This window comes from Grammomys surdaster, unplaced genomic scaffold (assembly GCF_004785775.1).
Source record: "Grammomys surdaster isolate TR1022 unplaced genomic scaffold, NIH_TR_1.0 217, whole genome shotgun sequence".
In the NCBI taxonomy this organism is placed as follows: Eukaryota; Metazoa; Chordata; class Mammalia; order Rodentia; family Muridae; genus Grammomys; species Grammomys surdaster.
Window position 1 is genome coordinate 3,497,728 of NW_021604662.1, and position 22,761 is coordinate 3,520,488.

The 22,761-nt window shown below is 38.6% G+C and overlaps 1 protein-coding gene and 1 pseudogene across 1 annotated transcript in view; both read left to right on the top strand.

Moving 5' to 3' along the window:
* Phex (phosphate regulating endopeptidase homolog X-linked) overlaps positions 1–22,761 on the top strand; it is a 225,613-nt gene that overhangs the window by 121,596 nt on the left and 81,256 nt on the right. The window lies entirely within an intron of this gene.
* LOC114625442 lies at positions 1,903–2,047 on the top strand (annotated as a pseudogene).

Genomic DNA, 22,761 nt, shown 5'->3' on the forward strand with positions numbered 1-22,761 from the left:
ATCCATCCATCCATCTATCTATCTATCTATCTATCTAGTCTCTGCATGTGGTGGCCATAGGTCACTGTTAGGTACTTTCCTCAATAACGAGCTGCCTTATTTTTTTTTAAACATTGTACTCTATTGAACCTGGAACTCAATAATTTGGCTAGACTGGTTGGCCAAGTACCTGTCTGTCTTTATCTACCTTAGTGCTGAGATTACAGGCATATATCACCATGCCTAGCTTTTATATGGATTCTGAGGATCCAAACTCAGGTCTCCAATGCTTGCTTAGCAAGCATGCAACCAACAGAACCATCTCCCAGCTCAAGGTATCACCATTTTCTAAAGTTATCTAGAGCAACAAATGGACAAGTGCTATTGAATATCACTGAGAGTTATTTTAGTGGGCATTAATAACATTACTAGATATGTGATTATGCTAAGGTCTGCAACTGGTGATTTTCAAACTCTATCACTCTGCATTTATTAGCTAAAATCTTTCTCTAAAAAAGCTTTTCTCCCTTTGTTAATCACTTGATTAGCCTGACATACAGTTTATACAGGAAATCTGCATGAAGGTCTGTCTTTCCCATTATTAATTTTTACAAGTTGTGCCCTGGAAACCTCCAGAGATATCAAAGCATTCCCTCCCTCCCCCCCCATGCTTAAATTTATTACAATTCTTTTTGAAGTTCACATTGTTTCATCTGAGCCAAATTGTGCCTGTACCTTTAGGAAATTTTGATATGACCCCAAATATTTTAGACTACATCTTTCTTTCCTGGCATGACAAGATATCCTTGTTAATATTAGATTTCTATTAAATCAGTGTCTTAATCAATTCTTTTGCAATAAGCAATATGTTAACCTTTTAAGGGTTAGTAGTGAAAGTTCCGTTCTAACTGGAAATACAGAATTCCACTAATAGGGAAATTTGCAAAATATTTTGATAAGTGATTTGAATTATCTTTTTGTAAAAATGTGCTACTATGGACACATAATCAATGGATTTTGAAAACTCATATATTGTTGCATTTTCCTTCTTTTTGTAATGTTTACATTCTTAATATTGACCCTTAAGAATATAATAAAGGGGACTGGAGAGATAGTTTAGAGATTAAGAGCATTTGTTGCTTTTTCAGAAGAGTCAGATTCAGTTTCCAGTATCCACACGGCAGCTTACAACTGTCTGTAACTCTTGTTCCAGTTCTAACACCTTCTCCCGACATTCTGACATTTATCTTCAGCACCAGGCATGCAAATACTCATAAATACAATACTCAAAAATAAAAATGGATACATCTTTTAAAAATAAAAATAAGGGGCTGAAGAAGTAGCAGTAGAACTTCCTGTGCATGCATGAGGATCTGAATTCAGATCTGAAGCACGCATAAATAAGCTGTATGGTATAGGCATGTTTACATATGCCTGTAACTCCAGCATTGTGGGGTGGAGTCAGATAGAGACAGTTAGCTCACTGGCTAGCTACCTAGCTGCAACAGTGAGCTTCTGGTTTCATGGAAGATCCTGTCAAGGCAATATTACAGACAGCAATAGAGGAAGATTATCAACATTCTCTTCTGGCTTCCACATGTGTACAAATGGACATATACACTTACATATGTATGTGCTTGAACTCTCCCTTGTGTACATATATGCACACCCCACAAAAACACAGGCACACAAACATATAAATAAGTTAACTAGTATTTGATCATCATATATGTTAAAAAAAAAGAATTCCAATGTCAGCCTTGGGGTATGTCTCAGCAGTAGAAGTACTTGCCCAGCCTGTATAACAAGCACTCTAGATTTCATCACCAGCATAGGGAAAAACAACAACAAGAAAATGATAGTGAACTAATTTACAGTGTAGAAATATGTGGAACATACATACTATTAAAAGATGAAACATGACCTACCCCTCGATAGGATCATTGCAGTGTGGCTGCCAAGTCACATGTGTGTCAATAGGTGACAGAGAGGAGACAGGCTATGTATATTCTCAGTGTTCTGACCTATCTGAATATCTGAACATCTGAATGATTAGTAGACCAACATTCCCTGAAAAAAGGGAACCTGAGATGATCACCAGTCTGGTACTGGGGGCTTGGACAGGAAGCTAGCCTACGATGAACACTAGTCTGGCACTATGCAGGTCTGGATGGATACTAGGACTGGGAGCAAGACAGGGACTAGAAGAACTGTATCTGCCTGGGACTGAGGGCCTCAGGTGAGAGTGAGCCCAAGACAGACAACACGTGCATGGGGACAGGCAGGGTGAGGAGGTAGCCTGAGATGACCACCAGATTGGGCCTCGACAGGGAGATTTCCTGAGACAACCAGCTCTACTGTGCTGTCCTAGGGATGGAGTGGATCAGAGCACACCCTAGATTACCCCTTCCCAGAGCCACAATGCAGGAGCAGGGCATAGCACTTCTGAAACCACTCCTGAGACAACCCCAGACACTCAGAGACCCCAGAAACCACTAAGAGGTGCAAGTAAGTGGTAGAGAAATGGAAGAGAAACAGAAACAGAAGGATGTGAGCACAATGAAGAGAGGCAGAACTGGAGAGTCACGGGTAGTAAGGACAGCCTGATGCGAGTAGGTGGTGATGCCACCTGGGACCATGGTGGGGTCCTAGCATGGGTTGCCACTGGGGGCTACATTTAGGTCTGTGGCCCTGCAGTAGCAGGGATCTGTTACCATCAAAGACCAGGCAGATGTCCCTGGTCTAGGCTACTGCTCAGGGGCATGTTGATGTCTAAAGGCTGTGAAGAACTGGTCCCACCCCTCACCTGGCCATCATAAGATAGCTGGCTCTGGGGGCATGAGAGAACGAGAGCTGACCCTGCCTGTAGTCAGCTGTAGCACATGGGAGAGCATGCCCTGCACCTCACCTGGACAGCATAGTAGAGCTGGTTCTGGATATAGGTGTTGGTGATTTGGCTATGAGTGTGGGACAGCCAGCCTTGCCTTTTGTCTGCTGGACTGTGGTACAGATGAGGGAGAGACACCATCCTCTTTTCTCTTGTCCTTAACCATTTATGGAAGGCAGGAGAGCTCGCCTTGGGGTCATGAGATTGGGATACTGGATATGTCCTTCATCTTGGGAGAATGGGCTCTGCACCTAACCTGGGTAGCAGGGTAGAGCTGGCAATGGTAGCAGGTATTGCTGGTGAGCCAGCTCCAAGGGCATAAGAGTGTGAGAGCTGGCATGCTGACCATCTCTGATCCCTCAGGTCTAGAACCAGGGCTTTGAATTAGCCCACCTCAACATCTACCCTATCTATAAACTGCTGGAGTGCATGAAGGGGTCAGTCCTATAGATCCAGTACTATAGGACCTTCATGACACAGGACACCAACAGCCTACCTAGAGGAGTCCCAGTGAGATTCCAGTATTGGTAGAGTAGCAGAAGCCAGAGGCTTCATTCTAGACCAAGGAGTTATTGCAATAAACATTTGCAAGCAAAGAAGTGTTGACAAAAGCGTAAGTATACTGTGGGGCACACTGTGACACAATACAGTTTCCAAAAAGATTTATTCCTCTGTTAAGGGCGGAGGTTGTAAAAGTGGAAGGCTGGTACAAGGGGAGGGGGAATGAGAGGGATTGAGTGCATGGTGTGAAATTCACAAAGAACTAATGAAAAGTTTTGAGAGAGAGAGAGAGAGAGAGAGAGAGAGAGAGAGAGAGAGAGAGAAACATCTTTAAAAAAAGGAAACATGGACTAGTAAGTACTTAAAAATTTTAACTGCATCTGATAGGCAAGCGCCACCAGTTTAAATGTGTACTGTAAAAAACATTTAGGTTTTAGTGTATATTGGAGATTATTTTGGATTGAGGAACTGGTTGGTTATAGGACTTTGAAAAGGTTGAAAAATGCTACAAATTCCTTGGGTATCATTTTAGAGGTTCAAAGCAGAAAACTACTGTTTCAGAATTTTGTAGAATTTTATTACTTTTATTAGCCACATGGGCAGGAGAGGTTTGATGACTTCAAACTTTTTTTTATTGATCCAGATTCAAGTTGAGTATGTGAAGATTTAAAAATACATGTTGAGTTTGGTTGGGTTTACTAAAAAGAATCAGGTTTGATGTTTTGAGTTTTATTTTCATGGGAAAAGAGCCATTAGAAATATTTTGAGTTTAGATTTTATGGTGTTCCTTCTCTTTAGCCCAGGATGAAACTAATAGCCCACGATGCATCTGTTTATCTGCTATCTCTAGGGCTATTCCTGCTGCTGTCAGCTGCTCCCTTGTTATCTGGCTGCTGGTCCTGCTCAGTCAGTTGTATAGGAATGTCAGTTCCATTAATAACCCAAGGGCCGGGCAGGCAGATAGTGGAAAATGGGTGAAGAGAGAGAAATTGTATTTAACCTGTCTTCTGAGTTGTCATTTTCTAGATTCCAGCATAGCTGGGTAAAATCAGACTGAGGGTGTGACAGCAAATCCATTTCTGACAGAAACTCACATATATGAAAGGGAGAAGCAGCCTGATAGCAGAAGAAGAATGAATGAAGGGACTTAGGCCAGAAGTCAAGATTTAGAGTCAGAAAGGTCACAAAAAGCCATGCTAGGAAGAAACGATGTAATCAAACTATTTGGATAATGGCACTGACAACTTTGCCAAAATAGAGTTCATGTTGACTTTAAATATTATCATTCCTTTTTTGGATTTATTTATTTATTTATTTATTTATTTATTTATTTAATGTATGTACACTGTAGCTGTTTTCAGACACACCAAAAGAGGGTATTGGATCCCATTACAGATGGTTGTGAGCCACCATGTGGTTGCTGGGAATTGAACTCAGGACCTCTGGAAGAGCAGTCAGTTCTCTTGACTGCTGAGCCGTCTCTCCAGCCAAATAGTATCATTCTTAATGTTTCAAGTGGATGATATTCCTTTTTATAAGAAATGTGTTTGTGGAAGAATTAATTCCTTATTTTAAAGAGTTGGTGTTTTGGTTATGGGTTAGTCAATGACACAAAGGAATAGACAATACCTTAATGTGGAACAACTCAACTACTGCAGTTGTCTATGTCTTGGCTATTGTTTGCTTCCTGACAATCCATGTCAAAATGTATTGTATTACTTCTCTTAAATCTGTTTGTTAGCTGGGATCAGCTGGGTGGCTCTTCTATTGGTCTTACCTTGAGTCTCTCATGTAGCTGAAGTCAGATGACAATTGTGGATGAATGTCCACTGGGGCGACTTCACACACAGGTTCCTTATGGCTTTCTCCATGGGGTAGCTAAGGGAGCAGAAAAGAGGACGGATATGGTGTGAGTCTTCTTAATGTCTGAACTCAGAAGTCTCTAAATATTTCTTGTAATATATTCTCTGGGTCAAAGTCAAGGACAGGGCTACCATTTAATGAAAGCAAGTTGAAAAAAACTGCATCTCTTGGTGTGAAGAGGAGCAGAATCCCACAGAAAGGACAAAACTTGTTGGTACTCTCATTGGAAAGACTTACTTACATTTTTCATTCTTTCCCTCTCTTCTTTAAATTCAGTTCTTCTTAATTATTTTAGAGAATTATGAACTAAGTTTACCACCTCCCTTTGGCAACTGCTCAGTGAATATCATTAAAAATTTTAAATGTTTTGTGCCAGGGGCCTTAGATTGGCCTATGTATGCTCTTGGTTGGTGGCTCAGTCTCTGGAAGCTCTCTGGGGGGGGTGTTTGAGAGGAGGGGAAATGATGGAAATATAAATAAATAAAATAACAAAAATTGAAAAAAAGTTTAAATGTTTTATTTATATTTGAAAGGTAATTACATATATGGAATATAATGTGATTTTGATTTATGTATACAGGATATAAAGAATCAGTCCACTTAATTAACATATATGACATCCTACCACCTTATGTTTTTCAGCTGAGAACACTAAATATCTGTTCTTCTTACAACCATATTTTCTTTTATTTTTGATGTTATAATTTAATTAGACTATTTCCCTTCTCTTTCCACCCATAAAACCCTCCCATATATCCTCCCTTGCTTTTTCAAATTCATGGCCTATTTTTTCATTCATTGCTGTTACATGCATGCATGTATGTATATATACATATATACATCTAACTCAGTTTATATAATGTTGCTTGTATGTATATGTTCAGGATTGACCATTTGGTATTGCATAACCAATTGGTATGCTTTTCCCAGGAGAAGACTATTTCTCCTGCTCTCAGAATTCTTCAGTTGCATGTAGTTCCTTGTGTAGGACTGAAGTCTCATGGGCTTTGCCCTGCTCACCTTGACATGTCTATTGCTGTTGTCGTTGTTCAGCTCAGGTTTAGGTAGTTCTGATGCTGAGTCATGAGTGTATCGTCTGGCATTACTAGGAGACACAATCTCATGACAAATTCTCTGATCCCCAGACTTTAACAATCATTCTATCCTCTCTCCCACAATATTCACTGAGCTTCAGGTACAGGGAATATTTTGTAGATGTATTCATTGTGACTGTGAGCTACAGCTCTGCATTTTAATTGCTTCTTCTTTTTTCTTAATGGTTTCCATCTGTTGCAAAGAGAAGTTTCCTTGATAAGGGATGGGGACTACATTTATCTATGGGTAAAAAGCCAAATGTTTATATTGTTGTTAGGTATTATGTTGGTTTATTAATGTGGCAGTTATGGTTTTCCTCAAATAACCATGGATTCAATAGCCTTGGATAGTGGGATAGGTTTCCATTAACAGGTATGTTTTCCCTCTTGTTTCTCAATTAGAGAGACATTGGTTACTTCCAAGATAGGCATTCCACTACTGTATACAGATGTATTGCCTGTTTTGAAAAGATAAAGTTAACAGTATGACACCTTATGACTTGTTAAGATGTCCCCATTGTTCTTTTATCTTCCTTTTCTGTATTTAACCCCCTCACCCCTCCCCAAAGAAGCCCTCCTTTTCCTATTCCCCCAATTTAGATTACTTATATCCTTTATTCTCTCCCATCTATCTTCTGTATTTACCTTCATCCCAAATCTATTCTTTTAGCAGTTTTGAAGTATCTGTTAACTGTCATCACCATACAATACACAATCTACTCCTCTAGCATAATGGAACCTTTGGATCTTCTGATGTAAATCTGTTTTCCTCCTCCTCAGCTTTTAGCATCAATCTTTCTCTTCTGTGTTTATAGGAGATCAATTTTGTTAGAGTCTGTATGTAAGGAGGATTATAGAATACTTATCTTTCTGTGTTTGGCTCATTTTATCTGGAATTTCTTTCTTATGTTCTTGTTTGTGATATTTTCATCATCAAATGAATTTATAACTATTATTTTATGAATTTATTATTATTATTATTTTTGCTCAGCCAATATATACATTAACTGCTGGAGTACTGGAGTAAACATAATTATTACTGAATTGTGATGAAGAAAGAGGGCATCCTCCAGCCCCATGAGCATCATACAATAAAAAGGTCCTTCTGGTTTTAGGATCCACGCCTAGAATAGTCCTTAGTGGCTGACCTCATTTTAGTAGAAAATTTATTTACTCAATTTTTCCTTTTAGGTTCTTAGGAAATAAAGCTAAATTTTCAGTATATATAACCCCTCATTGATTGGCACCTCTGTATTTTATACACAAAGCCTGTCAGCATAGAAAAAAGGTCATGCTACCCTGTGTTCTTGCTGAACTAGAAAGAAGAGGAATGAGCCTGCAGCTTTTGGTGTAGCCCTGTGCTCCCAGCACTGGCAGTTGTAGGGCAAGTGAATGAAAGCCTCCTGACAGTGATTTGTAAGGATTAGCTAATGAGCACAAAAACCTATCCTGAGCAGAGCCAAGGACAGCGGTGAGGTTGTGTCCTTTAGGGCCCCAGACTAGATCCTTTACTCAGTTCCAGTGTTAAGTTATAAAGCTAATTTCTAAGTTTATGGAACCATTTGGTTCATTCGTCCAGGCTTTTGAAAATGAAAGTTAAAGGTTTGGCAAAATGATTTGTAATAGATCACGTGAGTCATGTTCTAATGAAGTCCTATGAGTTATTCTGAGCCATTTTCAAAATCTGAGCCAAATCCAAAATAAGCTTAGCAGAGACAGTACAGGGTGAAAACTTGACAGAATGAAAAGACATCTGAGAAAAGTAAAGTCTATTTGCCCCTTCCCAAGCCCTTTGTAACCACTGGTTGATGATTCAAGTGTCTCCTCTTGGATCGAAAGAAAACAAGAACAATGTGGGTTTGACATAGCCTGAAGAGGAGGAGCAAAGCTTCTACAAGCCCATTGTCCCCTCAGACTTAAGCCAACAGTACTGGATAAAACCGACTAAAGCAATACACAAATATTTTGAGCTTTGCAAGCAATGTAGGCACAGAGGCAGTTACTCAGGTCTGTTGGATAGCACTAAAGTAGGTAATATGCAGACAAATGGAATGGATGTCAGTAAAAGTTGATTTATAGAACTAGGCAGCAGCCTGAATTTGACCTGTAGGCCATGGCTTGCCAATTTGGTCTTGAGCCTTCTTGTCTCAAGTTTTTAACCCAAAACCTGGCTCCTCTATCCCTTGTTGGCTGAATCTCATGTAAGAATGAAATGATTTTGCAAGAGGTTACTCAGTAGTTTTATTGAATGATGAATAATTGATGATGACATTTATGCTGCTGTTTACAAACAGCCCATGTGTCCCTTGGCTGTAGCTTGTTATTTTGCCTTTAGTATAAGTGGCCTTTTTGATTTCTTAATCTCAGATGATTTTGCAGAGATGAATCAAAGCAGAATTGGAGACTTGTTTTAAAATACAGTACACAAGTGTCTCAGAATGAATCACTGGGTTTGAACTGTTGAGGCAGGGGTGATCTCCAGATGCAATTCTTTGATCTGGAGGGGAGTCTGAGGCTGGTAGCCTGGCTACTGGAAAGGTGGAGAGTGGCTGGGTCCCCAGGGCCGTGTGATTCACATTGAGCCATGGGTTAGTATGGTAGCATAGAATAAAATGTGGCTGGTAATTTATGAATTTAATAATGATTATATTGATATTATTTCTCTCAACTAATATATACATTAACTATTGGAGTATTAGAGTAAACCTAATTGTGACGAGGAAAGAAGGCATCCTCTGGCCCCATGATCATCATATAATAAAAAGGTCCTTCTGGTTTTAGGGTCCAGGACTAAAATAGTATCTCCCTCTCTGTGTATCTCTGTATCTCTTTGTCTTTTTCCCTCTCCTTCTCTCTTATTGTCTTGAAATGGAGTTTCACTGTATATCACTGTATAGACCAGGGTGGCCTTGATTTCACAGAGATCTGTCTGTCTCTGTCTCCTGAGTGTTAGAATTAAAGGTGTGTGTTACTACATCCAGCTGATGATAATGTATTCATACAAGCAGGTAAAATGGGAACCATTTCTCAAAGTTTAGAGGGACCAGTGTCTGAAATTAAGAACATGAAACTCAGAAGAGCTACATTCCAATCATAGGTTGTAAGACCTAAGGTATTTGGTGTTACACTCATGTGTTCCTGTATTTTAAACCCAACATGAGTCAGGCCTGGGTTGCAGTAGAGTTTTGAGGATTGTTGGTTCTAAACTGAAATTCACATTCGTTTGTCTTTATGACAGTGCTGGGATTCTAAACGAAAGGTGTGATTCCACTTTTGAAACAGGGAATTAAGGGTTAGAGATACTTGGGCAAAGGGTACCCAAGCAAGACTCCATTTTACAGGGCAGTATTTGTCAGTGGCCCTGTATAGAGAAATTGACAGATTTTCCCCTGAAGCCCACTCTCTAAAATACCTTCCCTCTGTTGCTCAAATTCAGTTTGGTGTGTTACATTGACTGCAACAGAGGTATTCTGATCTCAAACTGGAGATAGAGTGCCTTTCTGCTTTTCACTTCTTGCCTCTTATCTTACTCCATTGCATTTCTTGTTTTGAACATCTTTCTTGGCCAAATCTTAATCTACCCAGAATTTAAAAAAATGTAATGCATTCACCACCAAAATCAAAAGTTTAATGGCATAATTGTTAGGGAGGAGAGATGAAGAATTTACTAAGTTTACTTAAAACTCTATTTTCATATGTCTTGCTAGTCTTATAGCAAAACATATTTGGCATGCTGAATATTGATTCTGATACAAGGATTGTCTGGGCCTCATATATTTTTCAGTTAATTTGGATTTATACAAATTAATAACATTTATATAATAGAAAATTATTCTCCATCCCTCAAGCATAGTACATATCAGAAAAAGCACGAATTTTGAAGTCAGATTAAGACTAAATTAATTTGGTTGAGAAGTTGCTTTGGTCTCTGTGTGATTTGAGTGAGTTTTTGCCCTATTTATTCATGTTAACTTATCAGCTGTGACATGAAAACGATATGCTGCTGCCATGCAGATCATAGGTAAGACTCAGATTGAATGATGAAAAGACACTCTCAGTACACTGTCTGGTACATGGTGGGTTTATTTTTCTATTTCTATAACAAAACACTGCGACCAAGGCAATTTATAAGAGAACATATTTAATTGGGCTTGCAGTTTCAGAGGGTTAGAGTCCATGATGGCAGAATAAAGGTATGGTGGCAGAAATAATAGAGAGAACTCTCATCTTGATCTGAAAACAGGAAAGTGGAAAGCAGAGAGGGGGAGGAATACACTGTTACTGCCTTCCACATCGGGAATGGCAGGAGTCTTTTAAAACTTCAAAGGCTGTCTCACCAGGATATACCTACTCCCAGTCTTCTGAGAAAGTCCCACCAATGGGGACCAAGTCTTCAAATATGAACCTATCTGGATCATCTCATTCAAACTACCACAGTAGGTCATCAGGGAAGAATATTACTTTTCTTATTACGAAAATAACAAAATTGAGGTAAAGGAGATAGTGTTTAGGAGTACTTGCTGCTCTTCCAGAGGACCTGGGTTTAGTTAGTTCCCAGTATACATGCTGAGTGGCTCACAACTACCTGTAACTCCAGATGCAGAACATCTGACATCCTCTTCTGACTTCTACAGATACCTGCAATCCCCTTCTCTCTCTGTAACACACACACACACACACACACACACACACACACACACACACAGAGAGAGAGAGAGAGAGAGAGAGAGAGAGAGAGAGAGAGAGAGAGAGAGAGGAAATGTTCTACTGTTTCTGTTTGGCTCTGAGACGTCTTTGCTAATGGCCTTTTCCCAAGACCTTATACCCTTATCACTGCACTCCATTCTATCCTCTACGTTCTTCTATTCACTTTAATTCCTTATTCTTCACATGTGACCAGTCAATCATGAACTTCTTAAGTATATAGCTTAATTAAACTGTGTTTATTCTTGCTATACATAACAGAAGTGAAATTCTATAGACATACTGTTTAGTGAACAAAGTCAAATATGAAAGAACCCAGAGCTTTGGGGACATTCAAGAGCAGCAAAAATTAGTCTATAGAGAGTGGCCAGAGTAGTGGTTATTTTTACTGCTTGGAAAAATGCCTAGGTGAGTCTTTCAGTGTTTTGAAACTCTTTAGATCACAAACACAGTCATGTATGTGTGATAGAGAAAACCAGATTTGTTCCCTTCACACTGATGTACTCTGTACCAATTGTAACTCAGTAAAAACAAATAAGACATATCCTAGCTTGCAAGGCTTATTTTGTCTTAAGTAGTCTCTCAGTAAGAGTTAAGCATCGAATTGAATGAAATTATAAAAAAGGTCATTAGTCTTACCATGTGGCTAAGGCCAACTTTTAAAGAAGACATAACATATCCTTTGAAAACCACAGTGGACATAATTCATAATTCATGAAATTCTCACTATTGCTTGCAATATTGCTTGAATCCTTGCCTGTTTCAAAAAGGATGATGAAAAGTCTTGTGATTTAGGACAGTTTGATAGGTGAGATGTTAGGAGGTAAAAGTAGTGAGCGGGATGCAGTCACACCAGATTGGTGGAATATCTTGGCTTTACAAGTAAAGTTTTGTTGCCTCCACTCCCCCTTTTTCAGTTTCCCTTTGTCCATCAATTTTACTTTGAGATGAAATCTGCAACTCTTATAGATGCTACCGACACTGTGCAGCAATTCTACCAGATGGCATTTGAATCTTGGGTATTCTGTGAAAAATGAAAGACCAAACACATGCACAAATAAATGAAGTTTGAATTAATCTTTATAATTAAATGGAATATTACCCTGCTATGACTGATTTTAGCTTTCAAACTAGATTGCATGATAATTTTTCAGTGAACTGTAATTGTATTAGTGTGGCTTTTTAGATGCCTGAAAAAAAAAAACTAAAAATAGGTTTTGCAAAGTTACTTAGAAAAAAGTTGTTAGAATATTTAGATGAAACATCTCTGATACTCATTTGTGATCTTACTTGTTGATTGTTGAGTCTTTGCCCTTTAACATTCTAGGACTTAAGTGGTATTGTCCAGAAACTGGGTTGAATCGAAATTTTCTGAGGTATATTCAAAAGTTGATGGGAGGAAATATGGTAGCATTGTCTCCATAAAGTACTCATAATGGCATAATAGTGGTTACTAGAGAATTCTCTCCAGAATGTTGAAGAGGCAGATGAGTCTCCTTCCTATGAATGGATATTGCAGAGTCAGGGATCCTAAGCAATAGCCCCAAAGCCATGGAATGTTCCTTCACTTTTCCAATTTCCCATATCTACCTACCCAATTTATAGATTCCTCCTCCTCCTCCTCCTCCTCCTCCTCCTCCTCCTCCTCCTCCTCCTCCTCCTTCTCCTCCTCCTCCTCCTTTTTCAAGTCCAGTTTGTGTTGCCCAGCTGGTTGGATTTTGGGCCTGCCCTGGTGTGTGGGTAGTTTACCAAAGGTCATATCATTTAAGAAAACTGATATCCCTTTATTTTTAAAAAGTTCTACAAATGTATTTAAGAATATATATTATAGTATATATACAGAGAGAGAGAGAGTGTGTGTGTGTAAATTTGAAAGACAATAATGTAGGGCACATGGGAGAGTTTAGAGGGAAGAAAAGGAAGGCAGGAAATGATGTAATTTTAGTATTATCTCAAAAATATTTTTTTAAAAGTTGTGTGGTATTTAATAATTATTTTATTTGCTTCTATATTTTAAGATAAGATTTTGCCACAGGGACTAATCTTGAACTAGAGATCCTCCAGCCTCTGAATACGTAGGATCATAGCTATGCACCAACAAAGTAAATTACACTTGACTAAATTTAATAATTCACCAAAACAGTTTGATTTTCACAACCCTACCTAATCAGGAAGAATATTTAGAAGAATGCTTACTGTTTTTATTTGTGTGTGTGTGTGTGTGTGTGTGTGTGTGTGTGTGTGTGTGCATGTGAAACGTCACAGAGGACAATGTTAAGGAGTTGTTTCTCTTCTATAGTCGGTTCTGGGAATTGAACTCAGGCCATCATATTTGAGTGACAGGTGAAGTGCCTTTCTCACTGAGATATCTAGGTGGCCCCAGACATTTTTCAGAAAATAAAGCATTGCTCCTATCAGAGCTAAACTTTACCAGAGAATGGAGGTAATTTCCATTCTATTGAACTGCTGATGAGAGAAGGGGATGTGTTTATTTAAGTTAATCTCCAACTTGCCTCCTGTTTAAATAGATAATTTAATGATTGGAGGAGGATTAAGTAGCTGATTAAATTTCTTAGAGCTATGTTCAGTGCTAGGTCCTAGGTACTGCAGATGCATTTCTAAGCTCTTTGTATCTTGACGTTTGAAAATGCTTTTTAATTGTTTATTTCTTCCTTCTTCCCCAAATGTGCATGGATGTTTTTCCATGACATTTATTTTTGTTCAGTATCTATATATTGTCTCTGTTTTAGAGCTCAGATGTTTACCTCAATAAAACATGAATAGGCACTGTAGTAAATTATAAAATTACTGAAATAATTACTATCAAATCACCTTGAAACTCTAAAACGTGAATTTATATCTTATATTGCAATCTTTACTACTAGGTTTTGAAATTTTTGTAACCTTTTATCTGAAAGAGGGTCGGCAAAAACTTTTTTCTGTAAATAGCAAAATAGTAACTGTTTGAAACTTGTGTAGACCATATGGTCTCTGTAACACCTACTCAACTTACTTTTGTAGCTTACAAGTGGCCATAGGCTATATGTGGAAGAGTGGGCTGTTGCCAGGGAGAAAGACTTTCTATTCTACCTCCTTTTGGTTTAGCATTTGGTGGTGAGGGGGTCTTTGAATTCTACTTACTATAATACTGTTTATAATATGGATAAACAAAGTAGCTTCCAGTGTAGTCCATAAAAATGATTAGAATTTGGAACTTTCATACTATGTTACGAATGAGAAAGGAAGGGTTGAAAGTGTAGGTCAGTTTTACAGCATTTGCATATGGTCTAGGGATGAATTATCACCTCCTCACCATCTGTATCTGTGTCTCTCTGTCTCTCTCTCTCTTTGTCTCTTCCCTACCCTGTGTGTGTGTGTATACATAAATACACAAAAAAATGAGAGTGGGTTAACAAATGAAAGATGACTAAGAAATATATGGGAGACCTAATAGAAGGTAAAGTTTACTGCAGTTCTGCTGCATCCTGTCATTCTGGCATCAACTTTTCATGTTAGAAGATGGGGGATCTCTCCTTGGCAACAAGAAGCTGCCTTTCTTAAAAGAGGGGGAGGATTTGTGAGAGTTGAATTGTTTTGGAAAGCTCTGCTTTTAGGTAGATAAGGAGAACACAGAAAGCTTCTTACTGCTTCCCCTGATTCTTAGATGCCTTCAGCTCAAAATAATCCCTTTCCGCAGTAGCATAGTCTAACAAAAATCCTGTCTTTACAAAAATCAAGTTCTAGGCTGGTTTGGGTCTGTAGCCTATAGTTTGATGACCTTTTGATGTAAAGCCCTGTGTTGAGGGAAAAGTGGAAAACATAATTTACTTTGGCTTTTTAAAAACTTAACCATCATATACGATTTTCTTAAACCTTGGATTGTACTATTTTGGCTTTGTATGGACAAGTGAGCTTTGCCCTCATAGAGATTTAGGTTATTCATATTCTAGTTACAAAAACTCCATGAATGAATTTAAAATGAACAAAGACATGGATTCAAAAGCTATATTTTGTGACCAATGTTTTGTTCAATTTTAAAGGTAGTGAATGAGTTTGCCTCTCTCTTTAAGGTACTATTGCCCCAACATTCAGCAGAAGGAGATATATGCTCCTTTGTGAATTAATACTGGGGTGATCAGGAGGAATCACCATCCCTGACCTCAAGCTGTACTACAGAGCAATAGTGATAAAAACTACCTGGTATTGGTACAGAGACAGGCAGGAAGATCAATGGAATAGAATTGAAGACCCAGAAATGAACCCACACTCCTATGGTCACTTGATCTTTGACAAAGGAGCTAAAACTGTCCAGTGGAAAAAGGACAACATTTTCAACAAATGGTGCTGGTTCAACTGGAGGACAAGATGTAGAAGAATGAAAATTGATCCATTATTATCCCCTTGTACAAAGCTCAAGTCTAAGTGGATAAAGGACCTCCACATAAAACCAGATATACTGAAACTAATAGAAGAGAAGGTGGGGAAGAGCCTCGAATACTTGGACACAGGGGAAAAGTTCCTGAACAGAACTCCAATGGCATATGCTCTAAGATCAAGAATTGACAAATGGGACTTCATAAAATTGCAAAGTTTCTGTAAGGCAAAAGACACTGTCAATAGGACAAAACGACAACCAACAAATTGGGAAAAGATCTTTACCAATCCTTCATCTGATAGAGGGCTAATATCCAATATATACAAAGAACTCAAGAAATTAGATTCCAGACAACCAAATTACCCTATTAAAAAATGGGGTATAGAGCTTAACAAAGAATTTTCAACGGAAGAAACTTGAATGGCCGAGAAGCACCTAAAGAAATGTTCAGCATCCTTAGTCGTCAGGGAAATGCAAATCAAAACAACCCTGAGATTCCATCTCATACCAGTCAGAATGGCTAAGATTAAAAACTCAGGTGATAGTAGATGCTGGTGAGGGTGTGGAGAAAGAGGAACACTCCTCCATTGTTGGTGGGACTGCAAGATGGTGCAACCACTTTGGAAATCAGTGTGGCGGTTCCTCAGAAAATTGGACATAGCATTACCCGAGGATCCAGCTATACCACTCCTAGGCATATACCCAGAAGATGCTCGAACATATAACAAGGACATATGCTCAACTATGTTCATAGCAGCCTTGTTTATAATAGCCAGGAGCTGGAAAGAACCCAGATGTCCTTCAACTGAGGAATGGATTCAAAAAATGTGGTATATTTACACAATGGAGTATTACTCAGCTATTAAAAACAATGAATTCGAGAGGTTCCTAGGTAAATGCATGGAACTAGAAATTATCATCCTGAGTGAGGTAAGCCAATCCCAAAAGAACACACATGGTATTCACTCACTGATTATTGGATATTAGCCCAGAACCTTGAAATGCCCAAGATGCAACTCACAGGCCACATGAAGCTCATAAAGAAGGCAGACCAAGTGGGGGTGATTCGGTCCTTCTTAGAAGGAGCAACAAAATACTCAAGGGAGCAAATATGGAGACAAAGTGAGGGACAGAAACTGAAGGAGGGGCCATCTGAAGACCACTCCACCTGAGTATCTATCCCATGTGCAATCAGCAAAGGTAGATGCTGATGTGGAAGTCAGGAAGTGCATGCTGATAAGAGCCTGATATGGATATCTCCTCAGAGGTCTTCAAGAGTCTGACATACTCAGAGGCAGATGCTCACAACTAGCCATTGAACTGATCATGGGGTTCTCAATAGAGGAGTTAGAGTGAAGACTGAAGGAGAGCTGAAAGAGTTTGTGGCACCATTAGGAGAGCAACAATACCAACCAACCACAGCCCCCAGGGTCTAAACCACCAGCCTGGGAGCACTTAGGGAGGGATCCAGTGCTTCAGTTGAATATGTAAGAGTGGAGGGCCCTGCTGGGCATAGGTAGAAGAAGAGAACCTTGACCTCATGAAGGCTGGATGCCCCAGGGGGTGGGAATTTTGAAGGTGGGGAGGTGGGAGTGGGGGGGGGGTAGATAGAGGTTACATCCACAGAGAAGAAGGAGGAGGGGTGAGGGGATAGGGGGTTCCTGGGTGGGTGGGGGATGGGGTAAGGGGACAACATAGGAAATGTAAATAAAACATCCAATAAAAAAAAAAGAAAATGTATTACAACTCAAAAAAAAATACTGGGGTGATTTGGGTTCTGACTTTTGATTTTTCTAACTATTACAACCATTTACTAAGAATACTGTCTTTATCTCTGTTGGGATACAGAGATAACATATGTCAACAGAATATCACAGAGATAACAAGGAAGTACCGAACAGCAGTTTGGCTAAATTATGATTTATTTGTGCTTGAATATTTCTTTTTTTTATTTTTTTATTTTTCTAGTTGGAGAAACTACTCACTTCTAAGATAACGGTTCATGTTTTTAGTTCAATGTCCTCATCTACAATCTGGAACTTGAATTCCTAGAACATTATCCATATTAGAAAGTAGGGGACAGTGGGTATCTACTATATAGGGCATTGGCCATGCAGGATTAGGGATGGGGAGCCTGAAAGAAGAACATTACAGTCTTCTAGCTCATACTGACCCAAAACTGTGGCTAGTAATTGAAAAGTTATCTGATTTCTGTCAATGTTTGGTTCTCTTCTACCCTAGCATGATGCATTAGCTTGTGAACCATACCCAAAGCCAATTCACAGAATTACAGCTTTTGAAAAACTCATAATAAATCAGTGACATTCTTATCAAAGGACAAAATTTGATTCGTTAGATTACTGCATTGTTATTATTTGTGGGATCTTGATAGCCCCAAAGGATATTAGATGTTTCCCAGGCCAGTTTTCACCAATACCATTAGCCTTACACAGGATAAGATTTCCAGCCAAGATATGTGCTTGAGCCAATCATCTGTCTGGCTTTGTAGAAATGGTCTCTGTTTTGAAGGATAGTGTAATTCTTGCACAATTTCCTAAACTTCCGGGTGTTTACAGCTCAGAATTTTGATTGATGTTTAATAGTTATTACAGAACTCATCAGAGAAAATGAGGTCTTGGCATGGTTAAGCCTGACTGAAGCTTTCAAAGCTACTGCAAGCTTAAGAAAGTTGCTCTAGAAATTGTTTGTAAAAGAGCAGTTGTCCTGTTTTTTATGTTAGTTAAATTAATAGAGAAGACAAAAAAATATGTGAAGAGACTTAACCATGTAGACCAAACACAAAGCTGTTTAATTAAGTGATTAAGATGATCCTTTTGATGTAAGACATGCAGGACATTGGAAAATGAACGTGACTTTCCTCCATAGCCAAGTCTGTAGGGATTAGAACAAATGAGCTTTGCCGTCTTGCTTTCTGTGGCTCAGCTTAATACTAAGTGGCTTTGCAAATTCAGGAGTAAGGTAATCAACCTGACCAATCTTTAAATCAGTTTGGTCATGTGTGTCAAAATTATATGCTATTGCAGAGCTCTCAGCCAGATGCAGCAGGGTTATATTTGGTTATGTTCTTTCCTCCAGCATTATCAAGTTGTAGTGTCTTGTAGAAAATTCTGGGAAGTCAGGGGGTGGCTTGGGAGTTTTAAATCATGTTGTATATTACATTTTCCATGTTCATTGGCTTTCATTTGTGATAGCCATTGTCCCTGCCTTAAAGAAATAACATTCCCTTTATGAACCCTCTGTTCATAAAGTACCTGTGATTTTTTTTAAAGATGTAGCCTTAATATTTTAGTGCAAGGAACAAAATCGCAAGCAATTATGACTTGGTGAATGTACATGGTAGCTATAACAAAGAGCAAAACCAAACTTAGTAACTGTACATGTAAAACACACACACACACACACACACACACACACACACACATTGTGTTAGTGAATCTCACTGCTGTGATAAAATAGCATAACAAAACCAGTGTAAGGAAGGAAGAGTGGGCAAAGGGATGGTTTGTATCTCTGGTGTGACTGTGTGTTTCAGCTTTGACATACTTCAATGTATGCAAGTATGACAACGCAAGGTTTTATCATGCTATTCAGAATAACATCTAATTTAAAACTTAGGACTTTCTTGTTTCTGGTATTTTCCATTAATGTTTTGGACACTACTTAACTGCATGTAACAGATATTGTGAAAAGTCAAGTCATCCATGTGGGAAGACTACCACATATGAAAATTATTGTTTTGTCACCAGAAAAGAGCTATATGGACTCACACTTCACTTCGTCTTCTAGACGGCTCTGTAGTCTCTCGTAAAGCTCCGTAATGGTTTTCTCCAGTTAGTTAATATGGAAGTGGGCCTTGATGTAAGTAGCACTGAATGGTGTTCTTGATCATATATTATATCTTTCCTATTTAAAAGTTCAAAATAAAATATAACATCTTACATTCTCTGATATTGTTGATGATGCTGGTTAGAGCGAATTTCTTAGCTGAATTACTCATAGTATGAATCAGTATTTGTTATACATTGGTCACTTGCTCTGTGTTTGACATTGTACTCCACTTTAGAACACTATGGTGATTAGGTTGAATAGGCTGTGAATTTAATTTGATTCTTAACAGCAAGACAGTTCTCTCTACTAACAAAACCTTTCTTAAGATTGGATTCATCTATTTGACTAATAAACTACTCTTTTAAACATAGCTCTTTCTCAGGGTGAATGTATAAGATCGCTATTAGTCATTCACATTTTATTATAAATTGCTTTTGAGGACCCAATAATAGATAATGAGTTAGTGTTCTAAAGGAATAATGGTTTTGATGGATGAACAGGGAAGGATGAGATGACTCTGGAGCACAGTATATTACTAAAGAAAGGCTAATGTGGGTAGGCTAGGAGAACAAGTGGTATGAACACCCAGGGTGTGAGAGTTGTTGGGAGGAATGGGAAAGAGAAAGAGTGAGAATCAGGGAGCCATGATAGTGACTGCTGATGGCAACCTTAACACTTTAACACATGCATGCTTTGACCACGTTCCTTACATGGCCCGTTATCTTCCCTATCCCATTAGTTCCATTCTTTCCCCTAGACAGTTTCATTTCTACTGTCTTTTAAAATGTATTTTATACATATATATATATATATATATGCATACTGTTGCATATATATATATGCATACTGTTGCATATATATATACTGTTGATGTCTTCAGACACACCAGAAGAGAGCATCCAATCTCATTACAGATGGTTGCCAGCCATCAGGTATTTGCTGGGAATTGAACTCAGGAACCATCTCTCCAGCCCTCATTTCTACTTTTGTGTCACACACATACATACATTTGCATATCTGTATAAAATATAATACCCATAAGTGAGAGGGTTAGATTTTATAGTATGTCTTATCTTTCTTTTCAGAGGCATGCCTGTAGTAACCATTAAAAGGAATCTTCTGGCTTGGAGGCAGGATTGGAAAGCCTCCTTTTCTTCTGGTAAATGTGTAGACTTTGACTTTGCTAGGGAAATCTTCTGCCATGGTTCAGGAAGCTCATAGGTGTGTGTCTCCATTCATAGGCCACATTTTTTCTTCTGGTTCCAATTTCTCTCATCACAAGTATAGTTCCTTGAAGTCTATGTCTAAAAAGAATGACATTGTTTTGCAGGGGATTTAAGGTACTTGGTTCAGGGGTATCTTACAGTCCCCAAAAGATGCTTTAACATACTGAATCCATGGAAGAAATCATGTTTCTATAACAACTAACATATATGAGCATTTATTCATTATGTTCCTTGGACCAAGAGATCTAAAATTAGTCTTATATATAGCACCATTACCTAACTCTTACAGTCAGCGCCTCGAGGGAGGGACTATTTTCCTCCTCAAACTGTACCCAATAAAAAGGGACGTGTGGAGGGATTACATTCCACTACTGATAATGGAAAACATGGCATGTAATGCTTCATGTTGTGTGTGGGGGAACATGGAGGAATCCAAGCATGTTAAATGTAGCTATTTCCAAGTTAAATATTGGATTGGTATTAGTCACACATTTTATCATACATTTTTGAAGCCCTAGTGACAGCTAATGGATTAGCTGCTACGTGTTATCTGCTTTTCCTGCTGCCATGTTTGACATGTAGCTTTCTTCATCCTGTTTGATGCCTTGTGCTTGAAAGCTAGCTGTTCTACCACTGGTGTTGCATCAGCACTCCAGAGAATCTTAACTGACAGTGCTTTGTCACCCCTCCCACAGGTATCTGACATCTCTACAGTTTTGGTTGTCACAGCTTATGTGGGATTTGCAACTGGCATTTAGTTTGTTCAAGGCAATGGTGCTTCGAGATATCCAAGAACCTACAGGAAAAACCCTCACAAGCGTTATTTGGTCCTGATGTCAATATTGCTGAAGCTGGAAATCCCTGGATTAAAGGCAGGGAGCCTATTCCAGCCAGATATATTCTCTTATGAAATAGATGCTCGGAAATGGACAAAGCTGACCCAAATCTTATCCTATAATCAAATCCAGCTGTTAGGGAATCTGTGGCTGAATCTATATATGTTTGGTTTAACTTATTGTCCTCCTGAGTATCACTGGGTCTACCATAAGAAAATGATGGTAGACTAGATCAATTTATGTTAAACACTAGGAAATTTTGACTTTTGAAGAGAAATATTTGCCTATAGACACAGAGGTAATGAAGATCATCACCTGCCTATCAAATGTAGCTTCACTCCAGATGTATGCATGGAATAATGGATGGAAATAACTAGTTATAGAAAACCCTTGAGATTTTTTTATCAGCCTCCAATAGTCCAGAAAATGTTTTTCACTAGACATAATATGCCATCTGTTAAATATTCATCCCCATTATTTCCTCAATATTTGTATGATGACTTGCTTCTCCCTTCTGCCATAATCAGTGGGATAATTGATTTAAGACACATCTAACTCATACCTTGACCTTCAACAAACCATCCAAATATTGGTGGATCATTGTTCTCATTCTGAATATGTTAGTAAGTGATGTGCCACTATTTGTTCTATTCTGTATGCAAGAAAGCAGACAGATTTCTATGTGTACCAAGCAGGAAAATGTTTAATGTGAGTGATTAGAGGGGTTATGTAACCATTTTTGGGCCAGGAAGTAAAGACCAAGACTGGTTACTGCTGACTGTACCCCAAAGGATTTTCCCCAGGAGAATGTTTGGAAGTTGATGGTTAAATTTTGTATTTACTGTCTGTAGATGTCCATGGGCCTCACTAATGCTTCTTCTACAGTGTATAAATTACATCTACATCTCTTCCCCCTTTTTAAACCCTATTGAGTATTTCTTGTTGACAGTTTGGTCTAGAGTCATGCCAAGTGGGTTTCTGAGCAATGCAGTTCTAAAGCTTCTCAGGAGAAAAAGTGGGATGGATTGGAATGGTGTGAAATTAGGAGCAAACTGAGGGAGAAGGAACATTGTGCCAGAATATATATATTTTGACAAAAAATATTCTACTGAGCTGTTAGCAGCCTGCTATTAGAATCATTATTTATGTATTCCTGGTAGGGAAATCTAGATTTTTTTTGTATTTCTTTTCTGATTCTCTTCAAGCTGTGGTGGTGCTAAATAAATAAGAATTTAGTGCTATACATATACAGTACAGGAGTTAATGTATTCTGTGAAACTCTATAGTGCAGTGAGGTCTCAGAGCATGAGGTTTGAAAAAGAATGCATAATTAACGGATCCACTTTGGAAAGGCCAGCGTTCAGAAACAACTGTGCATGACTCAGCTTCTCTTGTGTATTTTTGGGGGTGTGTGCTGGAGGAAACTATCTCCAATTCTTTATTTGCT